At 42.3% G+C, this 22,606-nt stretch overlaps 1 protein-coding gene across 10 annotated transcripts in view; it reads right to left on the bottom strand.

Annotated features, from left to right (window-relative positions):
* Positions 1–22,606, bottom strand: part of TAFA5 (TAFA chemokine like family member 5) — a 340,255-nt gene that overhangs the window by 244,343 nt on the left and 73,306 nt on the right. The window contains exon 1 of one of the 10 annotated variants that reach the window (XR_008332615.1): positions 2,672–4,242. The exons of 8 other annotated variants lie outside the window; for them this stretch is intronic. The gene's annotated coding sequence lies outside the window, so the exon portion shown is untranslated. Of the gene's footprint in view, positions 1–2,671; positions 4,243–22,606 lie in introns of those variants that run through there. One more of the 10 variants, XR_008332617.1, reaches the window with a different exon arrangement.

Here is a 22,606-nt window from a genome sequence, read left to right as displayed (position 1 = left end):
CTACCTCTTAGCATGACTAAGACCATTTCAGAGTAAGTGCCTTAAAACTTAGCCAAAGATTACACCCAATTGGGCACAATATTTTCCAGCAGTTCTTAGCTAAAGCACGTTGAAGCAGGTGATATTTGAACAGATCATTATATCTTAGTTCTGGCAATTAAGTCTGATCAAGATAAAGAAATTGTAAGGTACTTGCTTGATATTATGGGTCCATCTAATAGATCTTCTTGAAAAAAAGATTATTAAATGGAGATTTCTGGTTTTTATCATGAAATAAGGCTATACAATGGGGCCACCAAAAATGAAGGCAAGGTGTACTAACTTCAACCGTGCACTGAAACAACTGAGTTTATCCACCAACCAACTAACTAACATCCTCAAGCTAACAAATTATGAGGTCCAAACATATGACAATAAGAAATGGCTGCTTGCCACATTTATGCTGATGATGTAAGTCTAATATACAAGCAAGTGGACTTATCCAGGGATTTACAAGTGGGAACACATGCAACCCCATCATCTAATACTGAACTAAAGAAAAAGAAAAATTCAGTTCCCCACTGTTTAAAAATGAGTGCATCATAGATATATTTTACCTCCCAAAAAAATCTTAGAACAGTATATGAAAATCACTACACTCAAATATAAAAACAGATCCAGCCATGCAGGTGAGAAAAATGTGTTTTGAAGCACATGGAGGAATAAACAATATGGAATTCCTTCCAAACCTATTTAATTGTGTGATGTTTCTGTAGAAGCTAAAGTACAACAATCACTGTGAATGATGGCCTTAAAAAAATATCAGTCAAAATGCTAAAATAGATTAAGCTTCAAGTTGCCTAGCTACACAGGAAGCTTAGGACAAATTCTCTCAACCAACTTCGAGAGTAACCATACTCTAGACATAAAATAATAAATGGATAGGCATTATTCTCTTGTTCTAAAAAAAAAAAAATGGTAAACAGCTGAGATTTAATTCTTCTTCTTGTAAAACCAGATTGCTAATCCCTATAGTGTTTTAAGAAGACTACTTCCTGGATGCATTAGGGAAGTCTATAAATTTGAAAATTCTTATTAAGGGGATAACCATATTTTTTCCTGATGTTAATATATCTACTTATATACAATTCTTAAAACTGGAAAGGCACCAAGAATGTTTCCACACTGTGTTGCTGTTAGCAGTATTATCATTAACAACAATCTTAAAACCACTGAGCTCCTAGGAAACACAAGCAAGGTATTCCATGTATCTGGTGTACAAAGGGGATTTTTTTTAAAAAAAATTGCTAAATACTTATAGATACATAACCATATTTTTGCTAGATGACTTACATATTTAAAGTTCATGAGCAACTGACATATATAAAGACTACAGTGGCCAATTGGGGAGAGCACTTTGCCAAGGATGCACTGAAAGTTCTTCCATATTTCCAAGAGCCAATATAATACTAAGTGATTACTTTTAATAAATATGGATCCTGAGACATCTGAACACTTATTCTTTTTTGTTGTTGTTGCTAGCATTGGGTGAGGTCCAGATGAAGTTAGTTGCACTTCATTCCTACTGAAATCAATGCGACCTGACTTAAACCACGACTCATTTTCTCCATTGATTTCAATGGGACCTTAGTGCAACTAACTTGCCATCTGCATTTAATCTACTGGTAGCAAAAAAAACCTACTATAAACCTTTGCTGCATTTCTTTTTTTAAATAAACAGCTACACCTTTTCTCACACCTGAACACACACATATTCAATCAACAACAAGCTAAACTTTCACCTTGGGCAGTAGCTTGTAAAGGATTCAATTAATTAAATCAAGCTTCTCGAAGGACTAACCGCTAATATTCTCAGTAAGGTGGCAAAAAAACCCCTGAAAGGCTTAAGAAAAAATAATAATAACAACAATCTTATGTTCAACTACGAAATGCATCAGATTCTTCTTCTTTTTTTCCCCACTTGAAATTTAATCATTACATTTGCTTTGCTTTGGCCGTATTGCTTATTTGTTTGCTTTGTTCTGAGACAAAATTTATTTGAACACTTAATGAAAAAAACCCTAAAAATCAGGCAGAAAGGCCTCTTCCACTCTTAGGAAAGGAGGATGGAGGAATGATCCTCCTGCCCAAGCTGTACTCTTCCTTGCCCTGATCATAGAACTTTAGTGCCATCTATTGAAAATGTATTGAATTTGCTTTTTTAAAAAAAGAAGAAAAAGAAGAGGATGACTGGTGAGTCCATATATATATATATATATATATATGAATGATACATATTTTTACTTATTGGGATTTATAGTGTATTAATACACTTACCAGTGGCTTAGTGTTATTTCAAGTTCTAAATAGCAGCAGAGCAGGTCATTCACCAAGAAGAAAACAACAGTTTTCAGCTTATAAATGTATGAACTAAGGCTAGAGATTTCAACACTGCCCACATAGAATGCACTCAGCAGGAATATAAACCCTGTGTCTTCCTTGCATATAAAATAAAGTTAAAAAAGAAAAAAACCCTGTTTTGGTAAGAACGTACCAATGTACTAGATAAGAGAGATCTGTGGAACTAGGACACACTGCAAATAAATGGAAAGAAATAAGGAATATCTCAGCATTCGGAAGCAGGAAGGGGGGGGGGAAACACCAGTGTATGCAGGCATGCAGATATAATTACCTTCTTTAAGGAACTGGGAGTGGATGACAAAGATAAGAAAACAGCAGATAGCTGCTCCTGCTATTGCCCATAAAGCTTTCAAGAGCTGCATCTCGGGTTGGAACTCAGCAAATACCCAGAAAGTCACACAATGGATTTCCAGAGCGATGCATCAATGTTTCCCAGGTTTGAGCCAGCCAGTAACCACACTTCCAAAACAGAGAAAAGGCTAGAGATCGCAGGGAGCCTTTTCCCTCCCCCTCGCTCCCCTCGGCTTGGGGGAGGGGAGAGCAAGGGGGTTAACACAAAGTCTCAAGCAGCAGGAGCAAGCATCCTGATCTTCAAAAGGAGAGCAGCACAGAGGAAGCTGGGTCTGGGCTCCATGAATCAGCTTTCTGTTTCCTCGGGAGTTGAGCAGCATTGGGGGTTGGGGTGGAGTGGGGGGGGGAGTTGAGAGGAAGGGGAGGGAAGACAATCTGGGCAGAATTGCGCAACCGCTCCCCCTGCTCTGATGAGCTTGTTTTTTCGCTGCTGCTGCTGCTGCTGAGCGACGGCTTCGGTTCAGCAGGGAGAGCAATGCGGGAGACAAGCCGGTCCTCTCAGCGCTGATGCTGCCCTGTGGGCACGAAGCTCCTGCAGATGCCGCTCGCTGGGTTCGCTTGGCACGACCCTGTAAAAAAAGAAGAAGAGGGGAAGGCTGGGCTGCGAAGGAGGGAGGGTGCAAAGGAGACTGCCTCGCTGTCCAACTTCCCTCCGACGGCTTCCCTTGCTCGGTCCCCAGAGCCGGCCGCTTCCCCTCCGCGGTTCAAAGCAACTCAATTAATCCTTTCATCGCAGCGCAGCGCAGGTGCCAGCTGGCGGCGGCTGGGGCATCTCTTGCGCGCTTGCTGCTGCGCGAAGCCGGGAAGGGCGCGGGGACTTCCCGCCTCCCCTCTGCTCGCCGCCACCTTCCCGTCGCCTCCCAACCTGGCCGGGGAAAGGCTGGCTCGCTCTTCTTCCCTCGCGCGCCCCGTGCGCCTTCGCCTCGCCTTCTCCACCGCGCACACACGCGCGCACCCGAGCACCCCCCGCCGCGGCACCCGCAGAGCGTCTTGGGGCAAACGAGCAAGCGTTTTAGGAGAGGGGTCGCAGCAGCAGCAGCCCACAGGTTGACACCTCCATCGCAGCGTTGCCCTCCCCTCTCCACGGAAATCGGTGCCCAGGCTGCGACGCCGCCGCTGCTGCGGGAGGGATCGGGTGGAGAGACGCGGCTGCTCCTCGGTCCTGGTGGCGGGAGGAAGGTAGCTTCTGCAGGGAGCCCCAGCCCCGCTCGCGAAAGCTCGCTGGCTGCAGGCAGCGAGGGGGTTTTGGTGAGGCTTTGCTCGAGGTGCGCTGGCACAGGGCGGGGACGGCCGCCTCGGCTTCCCCCGGAGCTTTCCCCTTCTCCTCTTCTGGCGGGTGCTGGTGGGTGTCGCTGGGGCTGCAATCTTCCCTTCTCGGCGCTGCAAGCTGGCGAAGGCAGCTCGGGCTCCGAAGTGCCTCCTCGTCTGCCAAGGCGGCGGAGCCAATTCTGCACGGACTCCAGGGACCCAGCCTCCCTCGGGGCTGCTGCTTCTCTCCCCCCCCCACCGCCCCCCTTCGTAGCGCAGAGAGGCAGGAAGGCTGGCCGGCTGCGCGCGTTCGTTGGATGGCGGCGAAAGCAGCGCCTTGGGCGCGCTCTCCCCCAGCCGCGTCTTATTGCAAGACTCCTAGCGCCATGGAGCAACTTTCGCGGCGCCTCGGTCCCCAGCAGGCTGGGCTCGCTCGCTTGTTAAGGAGCATGCCCGAGAGGCGAGCGTGCGCGCTGGGCGCAAGCGAACCCCCTCCGGCAAGCTGCTCGGGCTCCGACAGGCAGCTCCCTACGACAAACAAGCGAAGCGGGGAGGTAGGCAGTCTGGCAGCGCCGAGCTGGAACTGCGCCGCTGGAAGCTTGGCGGCAGGAAAGGGGTGGAGAGGGAGACACCAAAGCGCAAGGCAGGAGCAGAGGAGGAAAGGTGGCCAGAGCCGGGCAGCAGCCTCTCCGAATGCCAGAGCTACCTTTCCCACCCCGCCTGGAAATGCGGGCTTTGATATGGGTGATATTTATTAAAATCAGAGTGACAGATTGGAGGCTTCTGCTCAGCCAGCCACAGAATGCCAGCGGAGCCGCTTGAATGTCAGTAGGTTGTAGCGATTTACAGAAAGGCAAGTAAGCTGCAGGGGCGCACGGGCGTAGGGAGAGGAGGCGGCGGTGTGATTTACAGTACCAGAGGGACCGACGAGAGATCCCAGACAGTGCGCTTGCTGTGTGCTGAGAAGTGTGATGTAAGTGATGCCACGGGGAAGAAGGACCATTTCGGAAGCAACATGGGCCACATGGAACGGTGCGGGAAATACAGAAGAGCAGCTTAGAGGCATGCGAAGCGCAGGCTGCTTTTTGCTGTTTAGCACTCCCTTTCGTTTACTTCTCTGCAGATCACACTTCCATTACTTTTCTTTTCCGCCGATAATGTCACTGTGCCATCTGCAGCTTGCTGGTAGTTCCCCTCTCAAGGCATACCACCTGTTTCTGATAACTACCTATTGACATCCAGCGGCTCCCCGGGGGTGTTACTATTGGCATTGCATCTCCTTATCATAATTTCTTACACTGCAAGCTATCTACCTGGCAGCAAGTGTCACTAAAATCAATAGGGCTTACTTCATTGAAATTAATGGGACTTGCCTAACCATTTTCGTCAATTCCATTGCCTAAGCAAATATTGCGAAAAATCATTGTGTTCTGTTATTTTATATGCATACATGCACATTTTTTTAATGTACTCTTGACCCATCTTCCAAAATAGACTTAGTGCCTGCCCAGTACTAGTACATCCCTACAACAAACAGTAAATGAAGGTTCAATGGTATCCACGCAGTCAGTATTCAGTCTGTTTAGATATAATTAAGATCTTATTTCAGTGGGTGCTGCTATGCCCAGCAAGACTGCAGAACCGTTTTGGTGCAGAAAGAGTCAGAAAATGTGAATTGCATTTCGAGGCTAGAAAAAGAGTATATAGTTTCTTCAGTGTTGCAAAAACATACAAAGAGAGCCCCACTGAACTTATGTAGGTATGCATAGTGCTGTAAGGCTGGAACCCTATACAACTTATTTGACAGTCCATTTTTGCTTAACAGAATGGATTTCCTTCCGAATATGTAGGATCTGAGTGGAAGGCTGGTTGTTTATGATACTCAGAACAAATCTTCACCACAGATTTACTCTAGTTTTAAAGTTTCTGGCTGTGGTGCAATGAAACAAGATTGGGATCGCTAGCAGAATTCAACAGGTGAACCATGGCAGGTGAACCATGCTCCCATAAAATCGATGTGCTTGTAGCATAGACATGTAGCTGAAGTGTGAAGTTGATGCAGGGCACTCAAATAGTGTCTCAAGCAACCTCCACGTCTGTCTAATTTGTACAGGCCCTATAAATCAGTAGCTCTGGTGTTGATGGAACAGATTTCTAGTTGGCACAGAATTTTTCCTGGTCAGAATGGTTCAACTTTTGTTGTTGTTGTTTTAGCTAAGCAATTCCTCCAAAACCAAAACATAATAACTGCTCCAGTTTCCTCAAGGTTAGCCAAGAATAGAACTGCTACATCAAGCTCATCTCATGGCCTTTGCTTCCACCCCCACATTGTGAAGAAACACCCTAAGAATGTATTAGCTGACCTAAGGAATAGGGTAGAATCCATCATTTTAAAAACCAGGTGTTCTGTGAAGGGGGAAGAGGAGGGCAGAGTAGACTGCAATATTTTTATTGAATTTTTGTAACTGCCCCATTGCTAATCACTGAATGAAGCACAAACCCCAGAAAACAGTGAAAAACGTGAATACTTGGAAACCTTGAAATCTGACAAAATCAAACAAAGAGTTAACTATTTATTCAAAGCCAATTTGAGGTATAGTATGAAAGGATGAAAAATCAAAATTACAACATAGTTCTTTTACAACTGAATAAGTTGGTACATACATATTATCTCAGAGGTGAACTTAAGTCAGATATTGTTTTTCTAGTTCCAACCTCAGTTGGTTGTTGGAGGAAACATCAGAACGATAGTAAGAAAAATCTGTAACATGCAATATAAAAATAGTGCAGCAGAAACCTTCTTCGATGAAGGACAGGTATGAAGGAAAGGTGCAGTGACAATTTTTAAGCATATGAAAGAAATGACCATAACTTCCTCTTCTCTGTCCTGAGGAACACTGCCAAAGCTGAAAGAAACAGCTTTAGCCTGGCTATCAAATATTGCTTCTTAACCGAAAAACAGATTAAAGAAGAAGAAAATTGAACTGAACTGGTTCAGTCTAGATACAGGGACCTCTACTGGTACAAATGGGCTGTCCTAGATTGCTCATCAGATCTCTTCTAACATTACTGCATAAATGACATACTGTGGTACCTCGGTTTAAGAACAGCCCTGTTTATGAACAATTCGGTTTACGAACTCCACAAAACTGGAAGTAGTGTCCTGGTTTGCAAACTTTACCTCGGTTTAAGAACAGAATCCGAATGGTGGAAGGGCACCGGTGGTGTGAGGCCTCATTAGGGAAAGTGTGCCTTGGTTTAAGAACGGTTTTGGTTTAAGAACAGACTTCCAGAACGGATTAAGTTCGTAAACTGAGGTACTACTGTATTTAATATAGTCACATAACTGTCAGATCTAGCCTATATCCTTCTTAATATTGTCATTGTACACAGTTTATTTATTTTTAAATAGGTAAAATTATTCAGAGATTTCTGTTATTCTTACTAGAAAAATCAATATGATCAATTGCAACCCCCCATTATGCAGTAATGGCCATGATGGTCTCAGGGAGAAATTTCTCTTGACCAGAGGAACCACACACAAAAGGAAATTAAGAGCAGAATATTTTATTCTGCATGACTTTAATAGCACTAGAATTACATCAGTTGTAACAAATGAATCAGCTATCATGTGCAGGTAGGATATCCATTCCTATTATCAGAAACATAAGTCATCAACAGGGAACTCAGGCTGCAATTCAAACCCTGCTTAATCTGGGAGTTAGCCCCAGAGAGTTCAATAAAACTAACTTTTGAGTAGACATAGACAAACCTCCTTTGGGGGTTTGGTACTCTGTGCTCCATCTGGATTTTTGTATAGCTATAGATTGTTTTTACTTACATAGATTTGTAAAAGTAACAATAAGGGGGGGGGAAAATGGCTGTCTACCATTTTAGTAGGATGATTCTCTGTCACATACTAAATTAAGAACATGCATTTCTGCCCAATTTTGGTCGTGTGATTTAAGTTTCATTATTTTGTGAGCAAAATTAACTCATTCATAACCATATATAAATCTGTTGTGTGATCTATGTTACAAGCAATAAAAGATTTGCAATGCACATACACACTTTCCAACATCACTTCCTTGTCGATCTGGAACATAGCTGTCAACTTTTCCCTTTTCTTGTGAGGAATCCTATTCGGAATAAGGGAATTTCCCTTTAAAAATGGGAAACATTGACAGCTATGATCTGGAATATATCTGTCTAACATGCTGACATCTCCTTAAATAGAGTTAAGTAATAATTGCAGGAGTGCAGAAGCATTCATCATTAATCACGTCCTCTGGGGGGAAAAAGTCAGAATTGAAGACAGGAGACCCTAGAAACAGCCATGCATAAACAAAACTGAAGCCATTTGCTCTTTGTAATAAGCAAGTAATAGTGCCACTGTATTCTGCTCTGGTCAGACCTCACCTGGAGTACTGTGTCCAGTTCTGGGCACCACAGTTCAAGAAGGGCACTGACAAACTGGAATGTGTCCAGAGGAGGGCCAAAATGGTCAAAGGCCTGGAAACGATGCCTTATGAGGAACGGCTAAGGGAGCTGGGCATGTTTAGCCTGGAGAAGAGGAGGTTAAGGGGTGATATGATAGCCATGTTCAAATATATAAAAGGATGTCACATAGAGGAGGGAGAAAGGTTGTTTTCTGCTGCTCCAGAGAAGCGGACACGGAGCAATGGATCCAAACTACAAGAAAGAAGATTCCACCTAAACATTAGGGAGAACTTCCTGACAGTAAGAGCTGTTCGACAGTGGAATTTGCTGCCAAGGAGTGTGGTGGAGTCTCCTTCTTTGGAGGTCTTTAAGCAGAGGCTTGACAACCATATGTCAGGAGTGCTCTGATGGTGTTTCCTGCTTGGCAGGGGGTTGGACTCGATGGCCCTTGTGGTCTCTTCCAACTCTATGATTCTATGATTCTAAGTCTAGTGGTATCAAGGACCTAGAAGGCAGTCAGCATAACAAAGCCAAAACCATGTAGGAAAAAAGGGTGGATGGGGGGACAATATGCATTTACATTAACTATCTCCATTACAAGTATTTTATCCCCAATGTAACACCTACCATTCCCTTATGGCTGGGTGATGTAGTGCATGAACCCATCATAGGTTTTCAGTGCAGCACTAATGTGGATTTAGGTCAACTAAGAATGCCTGTTCAATGCATCTGAATGCTAGATTGTCAGCTACAGCTGTGCACCCAGTCCTGTCACCAAATTAGCCGTACTTCATACCAACTACATTTCAAACCTTCTTGTTTCAGGCTCTACTAAGTGGCAATAAACCACTGCTATGATGAGAGGGTGCAGGTCAGAAGTGTGGTGGTGGTGGGGAATGCCTAGCCAAATCATTTACAAAGTATATAGTAGTTTCAGGCAATAATGTAAATGTGAAATTCCAAAACAAACATCTAAATTCCGATTCTGTTCAGAAACATTTGCTGACCGGCAGTGATCATTTGGCCTTATATGTGTGTGTGGGTGTGGGTGTGTGGGTGTGTGTATATATATATATATATATATATATATATATATATATATATATATATTCTTTAGGCAAATTTTGCTTGGAAGTCCATACTAGGCAAAATATTTTGCCTTAATAATAAATTAGAAGAAGAAGAGGAGGAGTTTGGACTTGATATTCCGCCTTTCACTCCCCTTAAGGAGTCTCAAAGTGGCTAACAATCTCCTTTCCCTTCCTCCCCCACAACAAACACTCTGTGAGGTGAGTGAGGCTGAGAGACTTCAAAGAAGTGTGACTAGCCCAAGGTCACCCAGCAGCTGCTTGTGAGGAATGGGGAAGCGAACCCGCTTCACCAGATTACGAGTCCACCGCTCTTAGCCACTACACCATGCTGTGCAGTAGTCTTATCTGATGAGACTATTGGATGGCAACAGATCAGGGTTTGCAGGAAATAGTATGAGAAAGTTCTTCCTTCTATTTTCAAGAAATTGTAGGAGGAAACTAATGCATGTATGGAGGCCAGGTTCTGCAGTTTGTGACATCATTACAGCCATACAGTGATCTAATATTATCGACACACTGGGTGACGCAGAAGGAAATGAACAGGCAGCTCTTTGTACTTCTATGAAAAAACACAAGCCATTGCCAGCCAAATATCCAAAAACGTATTCACATTATGTAAACAGAATAGATGGAGACCCCACATCTTTCAGAGATGATATTGCTTGATAAAAAGGATGCATAACACAGATAAAATCCTGACCATGTGAATTGATTTTTTTTTAATCTAAGCATGCTGTTCTAATCCATCAGTCTGATGAAACAGAATTGTAATGCAAAGATCTTCCTTCCCACAATGCAAACAAAAAAAGCAACTACTTTAGTAACTGCATGTGCAATTCTGAATGGCAATGTGCTAAAGTTTACAAGCAAGCTATATGGAATATAGTTTAGAAGCTTTGGGTTGTTCTTTTTATGAATAAAACCCAAAGTTTCATTGACTAGGCATTACGGTGAATTACAGCTTCTTCTGTTCAACAGGATGAAATGGATTACCAGCAGATAATCTAGGGATCATTTCAGTCCTCTGTGCTCTAAGGAATTATTTTAATGCTCTTAAGAAGTCTCTTCTGGTAGAATAATATGAAGATTAGGAATCATTACCTTCTCTCTTCTGCTGACCCTCCAATACATATTTTGCCCCCTCTATGTTGTATGTGCACCACCATTCTGTAATTGCAGACATCACTTGCAATAAAAGCCCCAGTTAGTACATTGTCACATAAGACCACTTTGCTAAATTTGCCACCTTTCATTTCTCACAATATAGTATTAACAGTACGACTTAATATATACATTCATCTCCCTGAAATCTAAGATTTTGAAGTTCAGAAAAATATAACTGCAAACACATTATCTAAGCTCTCCATATTACTTAGAAATAAATCCCTTTGATATGCCAGGTTAGAATATTCTTTTAATAAATGGTTAGAATATTTTAAAAGAAACGAATGTTTCAAAATGCCAGTCACGTTCAAATAGGATGGTATAATACAATTAAGCTTCAACTTGCAAAGATAGCATAGTAGATATAGAGACATATGACATATTCTACAACAGCACATTCTTAAAGTTAGCTAGAACCTTTTCTAGCTGTGTGTCCCCTATCTTGAACTTGCTTTTCCATTCTTATTTTTGCTGCTGCGAGTTGAATCAGGATTTAGTCATGCACAGAACAGACACAATAATTTCAACGGGTCTTCTCTAAGCAAGACTAAGTTCAGCTCCATCCTGTAAGTTTTACTTAAGTCAATTTATTGCAAGACATCCTGATTCTTATCTACTTTTCAGTTACAATAACAAAGATTTGTCTCAGAGTTGCTATAACTGGAGAAGGTCAAAGGAGGAACTCACTGCTCGGTAATCCCTGAATTAAAGCACTAGTGAAAATTATCTCAAAACCAATCAATTTCTAAGCAAGTGCACATAGTTGCCAATAACTAGTCAGCCCTGATTTTTTAAAAGGAAAAAAACAACAACACCCCAAGACTTCATATTATGGTAACTCAACTCACACTTGACACTTTGTATACATAAATCAAAAATATATATACATAATTATATGACCCCTAGAATTTGGGCTTCAATGAAGTTTCTAGTTTTCTAAAAGGATTCCTTTTAAACTAATGGCATGGCTAAAATGGGAGATGTGGGCATCTGTTTCTGAGGCTGAAAGACTTAGTGTCCCCAATCCCACTTTATTTTTGAGGGGAAGTTCAAATCAGATCAATCAGATTTCAGTAAACCAAATACTCGCTGTAGGTTCCTTCCGCATAGCAGTATTCTGTATTCATGTTTTGATTCAATTCACCAATTTTTATTTTTAGATACTTAAGGGCAATTCAAATCACAGTCCACGGCTTTTATTATTGAATTTTATACAAAGACCAGCAATCCCTTTTGATTTATTTCCATAATTCCATTTTCCTGTGACACAAGGTCTGCATTTGGTCCATACGATAAACCCCCTGAGTACAAACTCATTTTACACCACCAGTTGACCTGTTGTGTCAATGATCCTGAAATAATGGAACACTGGGAGATTTTGAACAGGTTTTGTGAAATTTAAATTCACAGCACAAAATTGTGAGTATATGTCAAGGCTCAGTGTAGTTCTTAACCCATCTAAAAACACCTCAGGCAACCTAACACAGCCTAACTACTGGGAGTTATCTATTTCAAAATTGCTATTATATCCTGAATACATGATTCAATCAGAATCACTCTTGAAAATGCACAAGGAAATGAAAACATAACAGAACCAAGTGCCCTGTTGTGGGTCTGACACATCAGAAGACACAGGGCAACAGCACATGTGAAGATGCAGGATTGAAACATTTCACAGAGTCAGTGTTTATCACTCTTCCTGGTTAAGACAGAAATACAGCAGTGGACCAGAACAGTATGCATACATTTGATTCTCACTGTCTTAAAAAAAAAGAAAAATAGTTATAACTGGCAAGTGCTGTCATTGCACAATCTCAGTTAATTGCAGCCAGGCAATGACAGTAGCCTCCATACTGAGAATCGTGGTCTGCATAAAAGGATTTGGTGAATTTCTCTCTTTTAGGGTCCCTGCTCCTGCCAACCTAGCGGTTCGAAAGCATGTCAAAGTGCAAGTAGATAAATAGGTACTGCTCTGGCGGGAAGGTAAATGGCATTTCCGTGTGCTGCTCTGGTTCGCCAGAAGCGGCTTAGTCATGCTGGCCACATGACCTGGAAGCTGTACGCCAGCTCCCTCGGCCAATAAAGCAAGATGAGCGCCGCAACCCCAGAATCGGCCACGACTGGACCTGATGGTCAGGGGTCCCTTTACCTTTAATCTACCCTATGACCTGCTTGCTTATAATTATTATTATGAACCCGGGAGGAAATTTCATAGAACTCAAAGTGGAACTTTGTTAGTTTAGGAGATATGGGTTCTTTTTTTGTTTCACAATATGCTTAGCAGGTCAGAACAATGACTGTTCACTTTTAATTTGCCATTGAAGTTATGCAAGCCTCACTTAAATGGAAACTTACTTTTATTTTGTTCAGAGTCTGCCTTTCTAGAATAAAAGAAAATGTCAGGTAGTAAATTGAAGTATCAGATGGTATTGGCAAAACTGTGATTAATTCGATATTGAAGAGTATTGCTTGAGGTATAAAGGTTAGCGAGGAGATTAGCAAGAAAGAGGCTGTTCTGTTGATGTAAGCATGGAGGACTGGCATCAATTCTCAGCAGACACCGCAAGTACCAAGGTGTTTATCAATAACGTTGTCCTATCTGAGTAAGTGGATGAGATCAGTATCTGAGCTCCTGACCCTCTGACTATGAGAAATTATAGCAATTTACCTTGCAATAAGAAACTCTTTTCACCTTCTCACTAAGGCATCTGATGGTTACTTATACTTTCAAATATAATGTGCAGTATGATCTCAGAATACAAAGGCATGTGTACAAACTGAAATTATGGCTGATAGTAACCTCCCCCCCCCCGAATAGTTTACATTTGTACTAAAAATATTCAGTTTTTATTTGCATCCATTTCTGACTGTTTTCTTTCCCGATAGGCTGCTTAACAGAACTGTGAGGGGAGTTTTTTGTGGAGAGGTGTGCCGAGTTTTGTAAATGGCTTTTTCAAATGCATTAATATTCTGTTTATATTACCATCTATAGCTATGTGAATGAATATAGCACATTCAAGGAGCCTGACCTAAAATGTTAAATAGCTTTCTTTGAAGATAAGAAGCGATATCCCAGAAGGTACATTTTTCCATTGAATGTGTGTGTGTGTGTGTGTGTTTTGTTTTGTTTTATTCATACTACAAAAGTCTTTCCTCCACACATTGTTTCCCCCTTTGGAATAGAGGAGTTGTTTACAGTGCAGGTGGATTAAAAATTGCTTAGCAAAATGACTGGCATGATCGTCGCAGGAGGACAACAGAGCTTGATTTCTGTAACTTATTTGTTAAAGTGCTTCTTACAATTGCGACATATATCCAAGCTTTTAAGGAGCAAGAGTTAAGCTGAATTCTGATGTTGGCCATAGACATGTGAATATGTGCCTGGAAAGTATCCACCGGCATAACGGAAGAACAAGCTATAATTACCATAATTAAGAGTGTCCTAAATAACTGAAATTAATAATGTTAAGGAACATTTCTGCATTGAGGCCAGTAGACTTTTCAACCTAAAATGGATTCAAAAGACAACTTACAAATTAAAAGCAGAACAACTGCACAAAGTTGTGCCCATCATGGAGGAGGGGGTGCTACTGTATTTTGAGATCATGTTGCACATTATATTTCAAAACATAAGTAACCAAGGAAGTCTATCAGAAGCTTTAGTGAGAAGGTGAAAAGAGAAAGAGGCTGTTGACAGTTTCTACCGTACCATTAGTCCACTGAAAGCTGTATGTGCATGTGTGCACGCACACAAACAAACACAAACAAACAAAACAAAAATGCAACATTCTTCTCATGTTGCACTTCTGATGCACATTTATTTTATTTGAGACATTTATAGAACACCCTTCATAAAAACGTATTAGATTTTGAAAACCCAGAAGAATTATTCTAGCCACAGGAGTCAAAGATGCGGGTGACATACCAACTAACCTGGTTCTAAAAAATAAGAAAGGCTAGCTCTCCTTAAACTAATTCCACAACCTAGAATTTAGGAAGGTGATAATCTGTACCTGAAAGCACTAGGTGCAATGCCATTGGCAAGCATTGCAAACCAGTGTCCCTCCCCAAACACAACATTTACATGTGGTGGGAGTGCCCCAAAATCCAACTATTCTGGACAATAGCCATACAAGAAATTTGTAAAATAACTAAGCAAGTATTAGAAATCACCCCAGAATTGGCCCTACTAAACATCTTCCAAGACAATAATGCCCATTTACACCACAAATAACTCATAACCCACCTATTCTCAGCAGCCAGAAACACCATAGCCAGACACTGGAGAGACCCTTCAGGAGTAAGGCTGGACCAATGGTGCCAAATAGTATGGAAAGCAGCCTTACTAGAAAAATTAACCAATAAACTGAAACTGACATGGGGACAAATAGAAGAAGATGCCTTCACCCTGGTATGGCTCCCCTTTATCACAAGACAATGACAAAAATCCACCAACAGCATACAAATCAATATGGCTAACCTGACCCAAAAGACCCACCCCACACATGAAAGCAAAGATCCCCACAGCCAATCACAAACGAACAACCACACCCTAGGCCAACCCCAACCTCTCTCACCACCAAAGGAACACAAGTGAATAGCAGAGAACCTGCACAAGCGACACTGACACAAAACCCCCACATATATTATGTAAAATAGAAACATCCCCACCCCCACTCACCTTTCCCCCCTCCACCTCTTTACCCCCTTTCTTCCTAATGTCTCAACAAATGAAACTGATCTGTAAAAAAATGTTCCTTGAAAACGAGAGAGAGACATTGCACATACTTTTGTAAACCAAGAAAATCTTTAATAAAAATACATTTAAATAAGTAAATGGCAGTTCCCAATTCTCATCCAAAGGAAACTAAACCTGAACTTATGAAAATTTCCTGAGCAGTGGGCAGAGAGAGAGAGATTAATAAGAAAGGTTGCTGAAAAATTAAGCTATGTTTATCATACCCCAATCTGTGCCCCATCAGTAAGGCTGGAGTGGATAATCAGCCCCCACTGATCCTAACCAGCATGACCAATGGTCAGGGATGATGGCATTTATAGTCCAGCAACTGATGAAGAGCTCACCATCCCTGGGTTCTTGAGTTTAGATTGCCATTGACCAAGATCAGTCTTTTTACAGTGATTGGCCTCCCTTTATTGGAAGTCTGGCAACATAGAGGGAAAGGGCCTCTGGAAATCCACGTGTTGCCCTTTCCCTCGCATGTCCACTCTAGGAAAACAAGGAATGTTGTACTTGACTGCTTCTTATGTATCACATCCCGCAGCTAGTTGGAGGGCACTGGAAGTTTTTCCAAGGCACATCTATAATTTGTATCCCCCCTTTTCCCCCGTGTTGGGTGTTTTCCCCTTCCTTCCCAGGCTGAGCATGTATGGAATAGGGTAGCTATTATATCAGCATAATGGCAGCATTATCCTCCGCCTCCTAACCCCAAATGTAATGCAAGAATAGTATTGCTCTGTAAGTGAGTCTTCTAAATAAAGAGGTAAACCCTTCTCCATGGAAACATTTGAACTAAAAATGACCCAGGTGGCCTCTCTCATTCCAACACGTGAAACTGTGGAAATCCATTTCCAATTGATTTTGGAAATGCTATTCTACATCATTCTGAGGAGACACACCAAACAGCATTCTAAAAATAAACTTAACCTCACCCTATCACTAGCAAATCTATTTAAGCACAAACATTCTGCTATGAAAAACCTTCAATCTCAAAGGCTTCACCAAAGGCAATACAATCAGTCCTTAGCAGGACATGTTTATTTCTAAGTGCTTTGTCGTTAGATTGCTTGAACGGTATAACAAATGCATGGCGTCACTAAGGAAATTAATAAAGTTAAATTGGTATTTGGTGCACAACACACTTATTCCAGAATATTCTCACTGACATCTATAGATCATGGCAAATCAGATTTACTGTTGGTAGATAGTTTCTGTGTCAAGGGGTGTAATTCCTTGAAAAAGTGAGTTCACCTGTTCCAGACGCGGTTGCACTCCCCAGAAGAGCAGATCTGTGGCTTCAGGGAATTGCTATAGTATCCAGCTTGTCACTGCAGTCCTGGTTTGCCAGTTGTATTCATTACTTGGGCTGGGGTATTGCTAATAGGAATTTTGTCGGCAGGGTTGTTGTTGTTATAGCTGTTAATATTTTGTATCTTTGCTCTGTATTTCGTTCAGTTTGGTTGCATACTTTCTGATGTTTAATTTATTGTTGATAACTACTTTTGTTACATTTGCAATTATGTAATTGTTTTCATGCTGTAAGCCACCTTGGGCATGGTTTCGGCTATGAAAAGGTAGCATACAAATCAAATGATACAGGTGAAACTCAAAAAATTAGAATATTGTGGAAAAGTTCATTTATTTCAGTAATTCAACTTAAAAGGTAAAACTAATATATGAGATAGACTCATGTCATGCAAAGCAAGATATATTAAGCCTTTATTTGTTATAATTGTGATGTTTATGGCGTCCAGCTGATGAAAACCCCAAATTAACAATCTCAGAAAATTAGAATATTAAATGAAATCAGCAAAACGAGGACTGCAAATAGAGCAATATTGGACCTCTGAGAAGTAGAAGCATGCACATGTACTCAGTAGTTGGTTTGGGCCCCTTTTGCATCAATTACTGCCTCAATGTGGCGTGGCATGGATGCTATCAGCCTGTGGCACTGCTGAGGTGTTATGGAAGACCAGGAAGCTTCAATATCAGCCTTCAGCTCTTCTGCATTGCTTGATCTCATGTCTCTCATCTTTCTCTCGGCAATGCCCCATAGATTCTCTATGGGGTTCAGGTCAGACGGGTTTGCTGGCTAATCAAGCACAGTAATCCCATGGGCATTGAACCAGGTTTTGGTACTTTTGGCAGTGTGTGCAGGTGCCAAAGTCCTGCTGGAAAATGAAATTATCATCCCCATAAAGCTCGTCTTTGGAAGGAAGCATGAAGTGCTCCAAAATCTCTTGGTAAATCTCTTGTAAAATCCTCAAAAAAGCTCAACCACTTCAATCCTTTGGTCGGCCTTCATGCATGTTCACTTCATCAAATCTGGCCCTCTTTGAAAAAAGTTTGGACACCCCTGGTGTAGTCCATAAGACAGTTGGATGGCGCCTTACATGCCTCCTTCTGGCAACTCCTGCAGCCAAGCTGGTGCCAAATGTATTGCTCTGCGTCTTGTCTTCTGGGCAGCCTAGGACCTCCATACACACTGACCAGGCTTGTTCCCTGGGGAGGTCACTTCAGTACTGCTCACACAGCAGTTTGACTTCACCCCCCAAGAGGTGTACTCCATGTCCCACAAGACAGATGGATACCAACAGCTATTCCACTGCCATATAATAAAATATTCTCCAGGCTACATATATCCAACGTTTCATCAGAGGACTGCAGTGTCACAGTATTCCTGATAAGGTCTGGTCAAAGCAGAATAGAGCAGCGCTCTTACCTCTTGCAATCTGGACACTATGCATCTGTTGATGTGACTTAGAACTGCAGCTACCATTTTAGATGCTGCATTGCGCTGGTGATATACCTTTAGCTTCTGGTTACTAAAATCTCTGGATCCTTTTCACCGGTACTGCTTTCTGCTAAGGTATCTTGTCACCCATCCTGTATTTGGGGATCTGATTCTTCCTACCCAAAAGAGAACTGTACACTTCTCTCCTGAAACTCATTTTAAGGTTCATTTCAATGTTTTGCACAGTTCTCCATCACGGCATGATCATCTTGGTTAGCCTTAAGAAATCAATGCTGGATATTTGTGATATCTATGGTTTGTTTGTTTTCCTAACTGTGCGCAGACTGAATGATTAATTATCCATTCTAGATGTTGTTTTTAGGCAGTGATGCCAATCTGTCCATTCAGTAGTTGCCTGGATTCTTTTCTTCCTTTTTTGAAGAATAATGGTTATAAGATTGTACAGCAGGATGGCTAGAGAAATGGGAACTTGCAGTACTTCATGTGGCTTTGACAAACGAATATATCTGATTTGGCAGATGAAGAGAACTTGAACAAATTAGTTTAGTATTCTTTAGCTGAATGAGAAGACCACCTCCCAGTATTCAGTTTGTACACTATGCAAAGGATAACTATGCTTTTAAAGGCAATTATTTCATATAATATATATTTGATTTCACAAGAGGCAAAATACAAAAAACAGAACAAGAACAGAACAAAAGCACAGGGGTAGATAACTGCTCCGTTTAAAGAGATTTGTGTTTTATATGTTTACATATACCAATAACAAGTATTAAGATTTATAACTTTGCTTCAAGCTTTCAACTAGTTAATAATTGAATAGAAACAGCCTTGTGTTTCTGGTGAGACAAGGCCTCCATAAGATAGCATGGGTGTCAAGAATAGTAAGAAATACATTGTTATTAAAAGAAAATGCTATGGTCGTCATATTATATAAGTACCAGAACAGTGTTCCTGTTTTCCATATTAGCAGCTAGAGTTTATAAAGCTGGAACAGCCATTTGAACATTTAATATGGATTAATTCTAACCTCTTGTATTATCTGATCAGTTTGCTTCCTGTCAGGTGGAACAAGGGACATTCTGAACAGAGACTACAGTCTAGCTGCCTTGTCTCAATATTTTATCATGTGCTCTCTGTGTTGTACTTGTATGCTGTCATTCCAGCATCACAATGATGCCATACTAGACCTGCAGCAGTGAGCAGTGTGATTCCTAGCATGCTGAGCCAGAACCCATTCATCTGGAGGCATGCTCGATTGACTTCAGTGGAACTTATTTCCAGGAATCATGCTTAACCCTACAAGCAGAAGAAAATGAGGGTCAACACCTCCTGTTCCTGTCTTCTGGGTTGCGTGGCAAGTACCCTCCCCCATGTGAAATAAAGACACGGACACAGTAATTAAGGTTAATGGGCGTAAAAGGCCACAACTTTATTGATTAGAGAATTGAAGGTATTGGCCCTACCGGACTACCCTCTCCATTGGGGGAAGGTGATGGCAGTTCCTTCCCCCCCGACCATTTGCATAACAATTAACCCCTGCCAATGCCTAACCGCCACTCGAGCAGAGCTCGCCGCCAATACCTTCAACCCTGTAACCAACTCCTAATCCCTGCTACGATGTCCCCCAACCACATATCGTTACCGGCATCAGACAGATGCACGCCATCCCGTCTGTAGAGGGCCTCGTTGCTGTACTGGATGCCTGGGTGATCTATGATGCACCCCCCCAGAGCCGCCACTCTACGTTCCACTGCCCGCTCCAAGACCTTCCTTGCCTTATTGATACCCACCGGGCTCACACAATCCCTCCATGTCCTCCTCTCAAGCAACGAGGACCACAAGATAGTAATGTTTGGGTAAACCGCGGTCAGGTCCGCAAAATCGTCAAAAATGTTCCATCTTAGGTCAATAGCTTTGCGGTACGCCAGGTCATTTTCCCCCAATTGGACAACCAGGGCGTCGGGTGGCCCCTGAGCGGCAGCTCTCGCCATCACTGCTGGCTTGAATTCGCTCCAGCGCATCCCTCCACGCGCTATCCACGCCAGCTCCACAGGGAGATCCCAGGGCGTGCCTGGCCTTAAGTACGATTTGGCCATGCCTCCCCGGCCCGCCGGTTGGCGGCCGGTTTGCAGGCACGCCCCGGGAATTCCCCGGGTCTCGCGGGGGCAAAGAGCTAGCCCCCCGCGAGGGTGGGAGGGGTTTTTGCCCGCAACCCCCTCTCCTCCTGATCTCGGAAATGGCTTTGCTTGTTTTATATTGTTGTCTTTATGAAATTGTAACTTTAAATATTATAAGCTGCCCTGTGCGGTGTTTATGCAAGAAGAGGGTGGGATATGCATGTATTAATTAACTAAATATTTAATATGCACAACGTATTTAAAAATCATCTTCAGGGGATGCTGTGAATAAGTGACATAAAAGCATGATGGGCGTAAAGCCGAATAAACATTTTGGATTTGACATAAAAGCAAAAGTAAAATGGAAACTTTATGCTGGAAGTAAATCAATATACAGTGGTACCTCGGGTTACAGACACTTCAGGTTACAGACTCCGCTAATAGTACCTCAGGTTAAGAACTTTGCTTCAGGATGAGAACAGAAATTGCGTGGCAGTGGCATGGCGGCAGTGGGAGGCCCCATTAGCTAAAGTGGTACTTCAGGTTAAGAACAGTTTCAGGTTAAGAACGGACTTCCAGAATGACTTAAGTTCTTAACTTGAGGTACCACTGTAGACTGCACAATGAAAAGTGCACATAACTGTGGTACGTGATCTACTCAGAATGTTAACCATACCAAGATGTTTATTTTTAGTATCTGTGTTTCCAAAGCAATAAGGAAGACACTAATAAAAACAATTCCAGCCAAATGTGTATCATCTTAATCATGGCAGTATCTACTGCAACCTTCTTTGCTAGAAATAATATGGTTAAGAACTTTAAGAGAGCCTTAAACTGAAAAACCAGCAGACAGAGGCTGCAATTCTAATCCAAGATACCTGGGAATAAGGCCCTGGGAATTCAATAGGACTTACTTTTGAGTACACATGGTTAGGATTGTGCTGTTAGATAATGAATTCATTGAAATCCTTCCCAATGCATGTCTAAAAAGAGCTTAATACAAAATCTAATAAGATACAGGGCACTGAAAACCAATATAATATCATGGGCCAAAGGAATCTTAAAGGAAAAAACGTTTCTGCATTATGTAACAGTCCTAATAAAAAAGGCTAAGAAAAAAATAAGATATATATTCAAAACAGTACTTCCTTTCTTAATGCATTTGTAACCCACCCTTTAAGGGATGCGGGTGGCGCTGTGGGTAAAACCTCAGTGCTTAGGACTTGCTGATCGTAAGGTCGGCGGTTCGAATCCCCGCAGCGGGGTGAGCTCCTGTCGTTCGGTCCCAGCTCCTGCCCACCTAGCAGTTCGAAAGCACCCCTAAGTGCAAGTAGATAAATAGGTACCGCTTTATAGCGGGAAGGTAAATGGCGTTTCTGTGTGCGGCGCTGGTGTTGGCTCGCCAGCTGCAGCTTCGTCACGCTGGCCATGTGACCCGGAAGTGTCTTCGGACGGCGCCGGCTCACAGCCTCTTGAGCGAGATGAGCGCGCAACCCTAGAGTCGGTCACAACTGGCCCATACGGGCAGGGGTACCTTTACCTTTAACCCACCCTTCATCTAAGGTTCTCCCTCCTCATTTCAGCCGCACAACATCCCTGTGAGGTAGTTTAGGCTGAGAGCCAGTGACTAGCCCAAGGTCTCCCAGTGAACTACATGGCTGAGTGGGAATTTGAACCCTGGTCTCCTTAGTGTAATACTCTAACCACTGTACCACACTCTCAGTAGTAGTCAGTCATCAAAGGCTGAAATGAATAGGTTGTGGTGGAGGAGAGATTCAAGCTGTATCCACTGGCCCCTCCATTTCCCCATATTTCTGTGCAAAGGAAACCCTGAACCAATGGAAGTGGGAGGCGGGTATGGGGCAAACTAGCCCAAACCCAATTCTCCATACTATGCTCTCACTTCTACCAGATATAAATGGCTGATATAGGCGTACTGCATTGTGTTCAGACTCTGCAGTTTATCACCAGATGCTTCAAGCTGAGCAGAAAAATAGCACTCTTAACTTGCAGGTAGAAAACCAAGCATCTGCCTTGTTTGTGTATTATCTTGTTTCTAGATTTTCAATTAGAATTTCAGCCAAGATTAAAGAACCTGCGCATATTAGCCAGAATAAAGTTTTGTGCTTTAGTATGCCTATCAAGCCCCACAACTTTGCTGTTTTTGTTAACACCTGGAAAGTTAGGCCCCTCTGTGGCATTCCAGTAACTGGGGAACCATGCAGCATCTAGGATCAGAGAGCAAAGCTAAATCAAAATCTGTCCTGGGCTTCAGAGCTTCACTAGGTTTATATCTGAC

The sequence above is a fragment of the Podarcis raffonei genome, chromosome 10 (genome assembly GCF_027172205.1).
Source record: "Podarcis raffonei isolate rPodRaf1 chromosome 10, rPodRaf1.pri, whole genome shotgun sequence".
NCBI lineage: Eukaryota > Metazoa > Chordata > Lepidosauria > Squamata > Lacertidae > Podarcis > Podarcis raffonei.
This window is presented reverse-complemented; position numbering and strand designations above follow the sequence as displayed.